Source organism: Haliotis cracherodii, unplaced genomic scaffold, assembly GCF_022045235.1.
Source record: "Haliotis cracherodii isolate W230 unplaced genomic scaffold, xgHalCrac1.p SCAF_3, whole genome shotgun sequence".
Classification (NCBI taxonomy): domain Eukaryota; kingdom Metazoa; phylum Mollusca; class Gastropoda; order Lepetellida; family Haliotidae; genus Haliotis; species Haliotis cracherodii.
This window is the reverse complement of record NW_027266286.1, coordinates 66,220,691-66,233,608: the sequence shown is the minus strand read 5'-3', so window position 1 is coordinate 66,233,608 and position 12,918 is coordinate 66,220,691. Positions and strand designations below refer to the sequence as shown.

General features: G+C 36.7%; 1 protein-coding gene across 2 annotated transcripts in view; it reads left to right on the top strand.

The window, feature by feature from the left end:
• The first annotated feature begins 995 nt into the window (after positions 1-995).
• The window catches only part of LOC139473786 (spondin-1-like), a 46,121-nt gene continuing 34,198 nt past the window's right edge, over positions 996-12,918 (top strand). The window contains exon 1 of one of the 2 annotated variants that reach the window (XM_071256544.1): positions 996-1,111. The gene's annotated coding sequence lies outside the window, so the exon portion shown is untranslated. The remainder of the gene's footprint in view (positions 1,112-12,918) is intronic. The other variant, XM_071256545.1, reaches the window with a different exon arrangement.

The following is a 12,918-nucleotide window of genomic DNA, read 5'->3' as shown; positions in this document are numbered from 1 at the left end:
ATATCAATCTTATTAAAATCATATCTTAGTTTTCTCTAGCGATAAGATTGTAAAAAAAGTCAATCTCTCATATACTTTTCGAAAATTCACTCACACCCTTCGTAATGTGACTCATGAAATGCGTGTTTTTCCATCAGGGAAAATGACTAACAAACAACTTCATTATAAGTGTGACAAAACCATTGTTAATTATATTCTCTGTGACCTGCTTATAACCCCGACTACAGGCTACCTTCAATATGTATTATAACGTAATAATAAGTGGTACATATTAGAATATAGACTAGAGTTATATACAAACACACACCGTATATCCTATAAAGACATACATGTAGTCTATTGTAACTTAAGAGCATCTATAGATACAGGCGTGAGCAGTTAAATTCAATATTTACTTTCAAATTTGAATGAATAATTTTATACAGTATTAACCACTAGTTCAGCGCAGTTAATGTTCGGGGCAAAGATATAAAGGAATGTATGGGGAATATACATGGTATTTATAATGCACACGTTGTAATAAATACCTATTTTTTAAATTTGTGAAGACAACATTCAGAGTATTATGCGCAATGGTGTTTCCATGTTAACACACTTTTCTAAACTGTTATAAATATATTTAAGACAGTGTTCAACATTGATCAAGATGGTCGATATTTTGCGAGATGAATAAATAATATCACACACGACACGACAAGCACTATATAACAGCTGGTGAACACTGTTTAAATATTGTAGGGAATTGAGTTATTACAAGTGTTCTTCAGAACAAAATGAAGTCATCATGAAAGTAAAAAATGTGTCATTTTCAGAGTTGTTGGATTTGTCAAAATTTTACTTTTCTTCCACTGTTTTCCAGTATTTGGATATGATTGAAGACAAAGATGAAATAAATTCTCAAGTATTAAATTTCATGTTAAAATAAAGATCCCTATTGCCAAGGGCTATCACCACCAGAGCCGTGACGTCACGAGGTGCGCGCGCCCGTTCGCCCAGCTTGTGGAGGCTATTTATATTCTGCAGTTCTCGTCTGCTTCCACTGAGCGACGGCGGATTCATCGAGTTTGCCACGGCGAGTAAGCAAGTTGAAGAGGAAACCCACTTTATAAAGGTATAAGTCGTTATTGATAGAGTTCACATCCTTTGTTTCAGTTTCCATGTGTGGAGAAACGCAACCTGGCGCTGCGAACCTGCCAGAGCGACAGTCTCTCTTTATTTACCTGGTGCAGCAGTAATTCCCCCCTCTTCCCACTGACTCAACATGCCTCCTCATTTCTAGATTTGATAATACTCTAAAATAATAATATTTTTATTTTCTTCAAGGTGAATATGACATCCATGTTAACTGTTTGTAAATGGGTTTTTAAATAAATATAATAAGTTCTGTTTGAAAATAAATTAATGTTCGGAAACACATTTTGAGACTGAGATTTACTACCGTAAAGGTGGTGATTATTGACTCGCCGTAATGCCATGTTGTCAAGGTTACTATTAAGTTATGTACCGATGCATCTCAATATCTTTGGACATTTTTTCGCTGTCAAAGATAAAGGTAAACACTCTTTTATTTTTTTGTTAGTTTTTATTACCATTTGATGTTTTATGTGTAATGCAAGCATGAAAGCTTGCACTCGAAGTAAAGAAGGGAAATAGACCTGGTTGGTTATCTTCACTTTATATGGGTTTTTACAGTTTGGTTTAATTTTCTGTTGAAACATTTGTCTCATTTACTATAAACTAATTTTTAATAAGTGAGACAATTTAGAAATAGATATATTTATATTTTGTTTAATGATGGATCCCCCTTATCATGCTTATCTACTGATTGTTTGAATGAAACCTTTTGATAAAATTAAAAAATCAGTTTTACATTTTATTTAAGATCATAATTATTGTCCCAGATTTTCTACCGTAAAGGTCGCCCTTATCTACTGATTGTTTGAATGAAACCTTTTGATAAAATTAAAAAATCAGTTTTACATTTTATTTAAGATCATAATTATTGTCCGTGATTTACTACCGTAAAGGTGGTGATTATTGACTCGCCGTAATGCCATGTTGTCAAGGTTACTATTAATTTAACTATTGCCCCATGAACACACAGACACGCACATGAGTATTGATATCATGCATACAAAACCCTGCAGACTGAAGAATGTTGAGAAAGGTGCAGTCTTACACATCAGTACCACATGACTGAGAAAAAGCGGGGATGTATGTGTTTGTGAAGGAAACGTTAGCCTAATGTTTGCTCTAATAACAGTAATAATCTAAGGATTGTGAACCCATTTAGAGAAATACCATGCATGGTGAAGCATGGCTGTTTGAAAGAGATGATAACATTGATAGCGGGGGTGATAGATGGTTTTTTTTATGTGTTCTGTCAGAGCAATGATTGGCTCACAAGAGCTGCTTTTTTTTGTCCCTATGGTCTGCACAGGGAGAAGTCATTGTCCGAGGTCTGATCAAATGCTGACAACATACACTGCTTGTTTTGAAACATAATTCCCAAAACATGAGTTTAGAAAAAGATTGGAAAGGATAGGTATAACAGTTTTTGCCTTAACTGCGACCACAGTATAATTCTTACATGTCATGGTCTATGTATGTACATCTCAAGGCCATGGTTAACTTTTTTTGACAGGGGGGACAAATATTTGCACAAGTATCACTTGTCCCCAACTTGATTGAAATAAAACTGTTTTCTATGGAAAATCTAGGGGGGCAATGTTTTCAGAGAATTAGCTTGAATATGTGTAGAGATAGCTTTCAAGACCAGTGCTTCTATAAAGGGTTCTCCCAGACAAGTTTTAAGTCAAAGAGTCCACATGGTCAATGAAGAAAATTTGTACTTGATAGTCCTTTTTCAGTGCAGTGTGGTTGTGTAGCCTAGTGGTTAATGTTTGCCTGTCTCGCCGAACCCCGAGTTTGATTCCCCTAAGTGAGTGCAGTGTGTTAGTTGTTATAAAAAAAACAACCTGGCTAGAATATTGCCACGAATGTCATAAAACAATACTCACTCACTCACAGACCATGAGCATACACCTGTAATCCTTCTCATGAATGTGGAAGCAGAAATGTAATCGCTGAGTTAATGTCAACCAGTTTATGATTTAATAAGCAAAATAGAATATTTGAAAAAGGTTCATTGTGAATCAGAAATGTTTCGAGAAGACTAGAAAGAGTTTTCACGTTAATGTAACTTAGATGGTTCCCACTAAGATCATCAAGATTAGCAAGTTCTTTTGGAGAAATGTACTTTGTATATTGTGTGTAGATATTCCTAATTGTATTTTTCTTGAATACAGGGTATCCATAATAACAGGAGGGGTAGACTCACAGGGCTTCCAGACTAACAGGGTTTCCATAATAACAGGGTATCCAGACTGACAGGGTTTCCATAATTAATAACAGGGTATCCAGACTGACAGGGTTTCTATTCTGTTAGGGTTTCCAGACCGCCAGGGTTTCCATGATAACATGGTTTCCATAATAACAGGGTGTCCAGACTGACAGGGTTTCCTTAAGAACAGGCTTACCATACTAACAGGGTATCCATACTAACAGGGTTAACACACTGACAGGGTTTCCATATTGACAGGGTTTCCATATTGACAGGGTTTCCATACTGATAGGGTTTCCAGACTGACAGGGTTTCTAGACTGATTGGGTTTCCATATTGATAGGGTTTCCAGACTGATTGGGTTTCCATAATAACAGGGTTACCATACTGATAGAGTTTCCATAGTAACAGGGTTTCCATACTGACTGGGTTTCCATGAATACAGGGTGTCCAGACTGACAGGGTTTCCATACTGACAGGGTTTCCAGACTGTCAGGGTTTCCATAATAACAGGGTATCCAAACTTTCAGGGTTCAATACTGACAGGGTTTCCATACTGATAGGGTTTCCAGACTAATAGGGTTTCCAGACTGGTAGGGTTTCTAGACTGATTGGGTTTCCATATTAACAGGGTTTCCAGACTGATAGGGTTTTCATAATAACAGGGTTTCCAGACTGATTGGGTTTTCATTATAACAGGGTTTCCATAATAACAGGGTTTCCATACTGATAGAGTTTCCACACAGACGGGGTTTCCAGACTGATCAGATTTCCATAGTAACAGGGTTTCCATACTGACAGGGTTTCCAGACTGACTGGGTTTCCATGAAAACAGGAGGTCCAGACTGACAGCGTTTCCATACTGACAGGGTTTCCAGACTAACAGGGTTTCCATAATAACAGGGTAACCAAACTTTCAGGGTTTCAATACTGACAAGGCTTCCAGATTGGCAGGGTTTCCATACTGACAGGGTTTCCATACCGAGTGGTTTCCATGATAACAGGATTTCCATAACAGGCTTACCATACTAACAAGGTTGACATACTGACAGGGTTTCCATACTAACAGGGTTTCCAGACTGATAGGGTTTCCATAATAAACAGTGTGTCCATGCTGATGGGGTTTCCATACTGACAGGGTTTCCATAGCATGCTTACCATACTGACAGGGTTTCCATAATAACAGGCTTACCATACTGACACTGACAGGGTTTCCATACTGACGTGGTTTGCAGTCTTACAGGGTTTCCATTATGGCAGTTGGAGATGTTTCTGCTTCTACTAGTTTTATGTTATGTTCACCTTTTAATTCTAGAATTGTAGAGCATGGTGGGAGAGCTTGATAGTCTTTTAATTGTTATCAGTTAATGACATGCCAGAGATGTAGTAATCTCAGGTTTAACGTCAGAGTCACCAGACCGACATGTAGACAAATCTTCCAGGGTTTCCCTTTCCTCTAAAACTGGAGGGTCATTGTGACATCTTGCCAACAGGAAAACATGGGAGGCCTGTGAGCTTAGAACATGAGTAATAGTTCATGTTCTTCACTTTCAGTCAAAATGTTTCATTTTATGTGGGGGAAAAACTGGACATGTTGAAAGCATTATTGAACATATTCAAGTCCAGATTACAGGTTTTATGGTTGCCATTCGTTAATAATACATATCTGGGATATACACAGAATAACACCCTAGCATTGTCATTCGTAATAATGGGTGGAAACAATGCTGTGTGATAACTGTTGAAGAATTTGCAGCTGAAGTTTTTGAGCATGTTAAATGGACATTAGATTAACATTAAATCTAAAAATATGCTCAGTCAAGAGACAATTGATTTAATTTGCTACTTATGCTGAAGTTCAACCCAAACAATGAACATTCTTGACTTGCATGCCCTCAGCCCACCAAGTACAGTGTTGTTTGATCTTATTTAACATTCTACAGAAACAAGTCTCGTGCTACATAAACGAAACATATATAACTGTGTATTTGTCCCTGACATCAGATTGATTTTTCCATCTGTTATTTATTCCCCCCAAGATTTTAATATCTATCCTTGTAACACTAAGACATTAAACATGGTAAGTTAAATACTGTACAACTTGTTTACTTTAGGTGATATTGTTGGATATTGAATTGAACTCCTAATCCATCATTATTTTGTTAAAAAAGAAGTATTCATTCTGAGGTCAACTGAACCTTAGAGGGTCTGTTCTTATTTGAAGCCAGTGACATAACCTGTACTTCGTGGCACCTTATTATATGTAGTATTTATTGACTTGCTAATTAATGCTTCCATGATCCCCATGATCATTTCTGTTCAACCAAGAAGATCAATAATGTTTTTGTCCAGGGTATTTATTTTACAGATTTGTGTGATCATTATGTCCAAAGACGAGGGAAAGTACAGACCTAAAATAAGAATATCATTTGGGTTTATTTGAAGCCAATTTCCAAACAGAGAGCCATTAATGGAAATTAATCCACATTTTGTTTCAAAATGCTTTAACAATTTGACTCTAAGGCCACTCATGTTTATGTTTTTTAATGTTTCACAGGCCTGCTGAAAAGCAGTTGAAAAAGAAATAAAATCGAACAAACATATTTATTTTTATTATGTCTCTTGCTAATAATATAGTCCCTCTTATACAATATAAAATGTTATATACTGTATATAAATTCCATGACTACATCACTATGAGTGATTCAAGAAGCCACTGCAGTTTTAACTCCACGGCAGAATGACTTTCATATAGATAAATAAACGATTGACATAGCTATTTATTTTTATTTTTATTTCAACCGACCTTGTTTGGAAAAGCTGGAATAAATCTGTGAAACATAAAATGAAAAAAGTGTGGTCTTAGTGTTTGATTCAGGTTGCAATGTTTGGTATTGGTATCTGAATTGACTTCAACTGTCTTTAAGGGACACTTCAGTTCGAGTTGCAAAGACCCTGTCATTTAGGGGCTGAAACAAAGACTGGTCGGCTCGGAGTCAGTGTACTGAGTTTGAGTGGGGTAGTCATGTTAAACTGCATCATGGTATCTCAGTTAGCTAACACTATAAATCGTCATCAGTCTGGACTAGTACAAGCAGCCACATGCACGTTGCTATAGAAGTGCAATAATCTTGGACACGACATTAAACCCCATTTCACCTCACCTCATATATGACTACAAAAATCAGTAGTAGGTGAACAGTATGTAAAGTCACTCCGCAAACAAACTGACACATTGCCCACTTGGTTTGAAATTTGGAAAGAGAATTATTACTTACATGGACTGTTCTTTCAATGTAATATCTTTCGTTCAAATCCTTCTTGAAAAGTTTTGTAAAAAATGAAAAGAATCTGGACCATCTGTCATGGTAATGTAGAATTGTGGAATGTCTTTGGAAGGATTTTTTTATCTTGGATAGCTGATATTTCATAAATTGTGATCATGTTTTCAACTTAAGACTTTCTCTTGAACTAATAATATTTGGCTGTAGTAATCCTATAAACTTAACACATAATATTTTTGTATCTGCTTTACTTTCGTAATAAGGTGAAACTAATTTGTCTTTGAGCTTTATATTGATGTCTGGAAAGTCCACTGTACCTAATTCCTCTAGCTTCACCAGGGAGGTTTTAGGGCATATAACTGGGAGTGCTTGCCATTTTTTCCTGGAGTGAAAGGTCATATTCTGACATCTACTTGCACAGATTGACAAGATATTACTGAAATACTGCCTCTAAATGAACAAAAAGATGTAAGAGTGTCTAATTTGTCTTGCAATATTGCTCTCCTGCTGACATGGCTTAAGCTGCCATATTGATTATTGATATGTATTATTTATATGAACCCTTTCTTCAAAAGCACCAGTACTTATGCACAAGATCAAAATTAGTTTCATATGAAACATGTAGATATTGATTTAGTGTTACAGGAAGATATGCTAGTAACTCTACCAAAAGTGAATTAGACATATTTCCAGGTGTGCACAGATGTTATTGGTTGATTGAATTTATGTTCATAAAAAATGCATGTCTCACAATTTTCTGATTATGTAAGACAAATGACAAAATCCACTGAAGTGAGTAATTGTTAATCAAGTAATGTACTGGGTGATAGCTTACCAATGTGGAGAGCTCCAGATAACTTTTTGAGCAACTGAGTTTTTACTCGAAGGTTTCTATTTATTTTTTCACTCATCTATTCATTACTCTATTGGGTTTTTCCCAAAATGAGTAAACATTCTGAGATTTAAAAAATAATAATAATGTTTTATATGTATATAAGGGTTCTAACTATAGGCTTGACTCGGAAAGTAAATTAGCTCGTAATTGTGTTTAGGAAATAAGCTTCATTGTATGCATGCTGAAAAAGCTTCATAGCGTATTTACGCATGCTTTTATTATACATTGGAGTTTTTCATTCAATGCATGAGTTTCTGTTAATTGAAACTAAGTGGGTTTTGAATATTTTGGGGGGATATTTTACGCAAATAAGCAGCTTGTCTGTAGGTTGGACTGTAGAATAATAAGTTCATACTATTAAAGGTCTCAGTACTGAAGATTTGGTTAGTTTGTTGTTTAACGCCGCACTCAGCAATATTCCAGCTATATGACGGCGGTCTGTAAATAATCGAGTCTGGGCCAGACAATCCAGTGATTGAAATCATGAGCATCGATCCACGCAATTGGGATCGATGACATGCATCAACCAAGTCAGCGAGCCTGACCACCCGATCCCATTAGTCGCCTCTTACGACAAGCATAGTCACCTTTTACTGAAAGCATGGGTTGCTGAAGACCTATTCTACTCCGGAATGTTCACGGGTCCAGTATCGCGATATGGCTGCAATATTGTCGATGCGATGTAAAATTTTAACTCACTCACTCACGGGTCCAGTACTGAAGAAGTGTAGGTAACATATACTCCTAAAACAAGTTAAGGACCACCCAATTCTTGCCATCTCATGACAGATCAACTATAGTTATGTCAAACAATTCATTGTTCTTTACCTTTTTTGGAGTACATGTAGTATAATATATTGCAAATTATGTTTTTTTGTTTTTGTTTTGAATATTTTTATTTTAATTCAGTAGACATGTATCTGTAACACAGGTACATGAGGTATATGTGTTGCAATTCATAGGATCTTAAAACATGATCAAGATACGGGCACTATACATAAATTGGATAACTGAGTATATAATATAGTACCGGGTATATTAAATAGGCTTTTCTGTCAAATTTATTTATGCTACAGTGATCCCTCGACTTAACGCTTCTCGATGTACGGCTACTCCGGATGCACCGCAGGGTAAACCTTGGCTCCCAAAAATGCATGAAGAATTTCCCTCTAAAAGCGTGTGAAAGCAAATAAAGTTACGAATAAACTGATGAGATTTAATTCCAAGTCGAAGTACACGTGTGTATTTGTAAAACAATTACGTTCATTGTATCCGGCTGCATGTGATCAAAACCATTCTGCCTTTTGTCCCGGTTGTAAAAAAACATATCGTACACAGATCTGGCATTATATTCACATAAAATCAAATCACAGCAACAACAAGCTTAAGCTGCATTGTTTGATTTAATACTCATCTCGGCTTTTTTTCTTCCGAAAAACTAGAATATAAAAACAGTTTGTTTCCTTATTTAGATTCTACATGTATAACATCCAGTCGTAAAATAATACACTGTACTTCGATTGATTTACCCTTAAAAGTATTTTAATTTTTTTACGCATGCGTTTTGAATCATCGTCCATGATCAGTGTTACATAGATCTACACGTCCCATGCCACTGTGAAATAATTGCGCCACTGTTCCATTCACTACCATCATTACATAATGTGAACCTCAGCAAGGAATATCTGCACAGCGCTTTCCTAGAACGCGGGTCGGTTTCTTGGACCCCGATGACAGCGGTATATCGAGGGATCACTTTACTATGGTTCATTGCAATACATTTTTCTACTTTACATACATCTTTCAATATTTTTTATCTAGAATGGAAGGTATAATGGAGTTTTCTTAATGCTTGACTGGTGATTGTTCAGAAGTTGATCTTTGAAGTTTGCATCAGCATTTGTTTTCAAATCCAATAAATCAGGGCTTGGTCAAGAATCAAGAGGAGCACAAGCACACCTGTTAAAAATAAGGCCAGAAATGATTTAATGGTTTTTGGTTTACATATTTTTGGGCCTCAAATTAAACGTGCTAGGTGAAAAAAAAGGTCCAATTTGAAATAGGACATGATGAGCTTCTATCCGCGCAATTGGGATACGATGACACGCATCAACCAAGTCAGTGAACCTGACCACCCGATCCGTTCGTCGCCTCCTTCAACAAGCATAGTCCCCTTTTACGGCAATCATAGATTGCTGAAGACCTAATCCACCCTGTATCTTTACGTATCTATTAGCATAAGTATCTTATACAATTAACAGTAGTGAGTGTATCAGTTTCTTTCTAGCTAATTTACAAAATTGACTTTCAGTGAAAAAGCATGTGGGCTACCACATCAGTAATTAGGATCATTATTAAAACCTTATGATACTTAACTTATCAATTTTGTCACAGATTGATCCACCTTCACGTTGTTCAGAGTTTGTACATATTTGCTTGTTACCTTTGGCATGGATACTCAAAGACATGTTCAGTTTGGCTGTCTAATCATTGAACTCAAATGTAGTGCAAGTTTCATAAGGTTAAATTCCCCTGTAGCCTCTGACAATATATAATTTGGAAAGACACAAGCAACTACATTTTTATTGAAAAGGAGCCCCAGTGAGATGGAATATTCAGAACCTGTGGAAAATCTAGACTTCCTTCATTTAGGGTTATGCTATTGCAGTAGGGAATGGGTTGAAGGGAAAGCAATGTGGTTGAGGGACTGACCAGACTACGTGTCCTCTTTGTGTCCAGCAGTTACTTTACAGTCACTTCATGGCCATTAATCATTTAGAGGGATGCTGTGATAATCCTTCTTCGTTGTGGGCCTGTATTATCTTTATTGTATGTAAGTCACTTGAAACAACTGTGTCTTCATATTTGTAGGGTAGATTCTATTAATTATGTAATCCATGTCATTTTAGCCTTGTCTAGACACAGAGAGATGGAGAGGTCAGGCCTTGCCTTGGGGCAGGTGCCCTGGAGCAGGTGCCCTGGAGCAGGTGCCCTGGGGCACCACTGTTACCATACTGTACTGAACTGGCAACTTGTTGTTGTTTCATGTAGTTAGTTGTCCGTGATGTAAGAAATCTTAAGTTGCATTCTCCAACTATTGAACCATGTGACCTACAGTCACATCTTTATCACATATGACTTAGAGAACACCTACCGTATTTGACGTAATAAGTGCCCAGGGCACGCTCAAAATTAGAAATAGGGGGTTCTTATTAGAATATTATTTTGGTGGGAAAAAACATAGTTAAAGGATAAATTTTGTAGTTTATGCTGACAGCCTGAAATGTTTACGACAGATATATTTTTTCCAGAATTTAATTGCCCATAATTATGGGTGCATATAACACACGAGTGCGTATTATACGCGAATAAATAAGTCTTGTGTACATTGATCAATCGGAGGGGTGCTAATTGGCATTGTTCACTAGCCAATAGATCAGCAAATGTCACTGTGTGCGCTTAGAGCGGGGCGCTTATTACGTCGAATACGGTAGTTTCTATCGCTTTGACTTTGTTTAAAACTGAAAAATGATCACTGGTCACTAAGAAATCCAACTACAAATTATCACTTTTAAACGATTTGAGTAATATTTCCCATTTCTTTATTGCACACATGACATCTATCATGGAATTGACAACCATTAGTCCCTTGGTCTGAGACTAGTGAAAATCAATTGAGACTAGTGTTTTCTCCCACTATCTAGTTATGTTACATTAGCTACTAATCTGAAAGGAGCTGTGGACTAGTTGGAGATCCGTGTTTGATCGCTGTGCAGAGTTGTGTCCCTTTGGCATGCCAGAAACCTATGGTTGTGGGTTCGAATCCCGGTTCGCCCTGATTATATTTCTAGGTTTGTCAGCACCATACCCGTGCTCGTGGGTTTCACCAAAGTGGTAAACATCTGAGACCTGCATTACTTCAGTGATATGACTGGAAAACTGTTAAAAGCGGCGTTAAACCCAACTCACTCACTCGTTCACTCTAATTCTTAAGCTCAATGTGTAGCAAATTACAGTTATAAATAATAATGCTGGTTAACTTCAGAGGTATATTTGCTTCCAATAGGTCAACTTTACATCTTTTCCCAGGTAGTGACGTAGCACATCCATTAGTCATAAAACAAGTACCTCACACTGAAATTAGATGACACATTCAAGCAGGGGTCCGGAAAATTTAAAATATATTTAGAACTGTTATATTCATCTAAAGCATTATTTATTTCTTTTGTAAATCTTTAAATGTTCACTTATTTTGGGGGAAAAACAATACAATGATGAATGGATGAGCGAAAAAATATTGGTTACCCCATGAAAAATGTAATAACCCAATACAAAAAAAAACCCAAGGGTAAAAACTCAAAAAGTTATCTGGTGCTCTGTATTAGAAACTTCAGACTAACAGAACTGATTCTATTTTGACACACTCAGTGCAGTTTGCTCTTTATGCCTGAAACATTATTTAGTATGCTCCTGATGACATGACCTAGCATTACGAAAACAACTTGTGTATTATGGAATTATGTGGAATTTTGGGACGATAATAGGGCTATCGTCAACATCAAATGGATTGTCATCATTCACATGACCAGACAGTTAACACGGCCGGCATGGCACACTCGACACTGTGTTGACATTTAGCATTTCAAACAATTTATGTGTCAAGGCAGATCTAGCCAAAACATCAGCACACCAGACAAATAACCCAGAGGCACTCTGTACCTTTTCATCACCCTGTTTGTAGGAGTGCAGTGTGAGCTGCCACATTTCATTTTACCCTGCTTATTATATACCATAAAACAGATCACCATTAAGTTTACCTTTGAGTATATAAATCACAGTAATTAATTTTACGTTATATGACAGATAAAAAGGTCTGAAATTCTGGTTACCCAAAACCATATTTCTCCTATAGCATGATAGGGCTTCCTTCTTCCTTCCTCTACAGCTTGGGCGATCGGGTAGCCTAGTGGTTAAAGCGTTCGCTAGTCACGCTGAAGACCCAGGTTCGATTCCCAACATGGGTACAATGTGTGAAGCCCATTTGTGGTGTCCCCACCGTGATATTGCTGGAATATTGCTAAAAGCGGCGTAAAACCATACTCACACACTCACTCCTCTACAGCTGATTGCCTTTTATCTGACAGAGTTTGCAAAAAAAAAGATGTAAATGTGACTTCTCAGATTGATGAGCGTTATTATTGTGGGGCCATCTTTATTATTAGGTATGTCTCTCCTCTCCATGCTCAGAGTGGGAGTAAGCGGACAGACAGAAAAATAATATAAATAATTTTTAAAAATACTTTTTGTAGATGATCAACATTATACAAATGCAAAATTTTAAAAATAATATGCAAAGTTTGAATCTTAACCTCCAGATTATTTGAATTTTTAAAAAA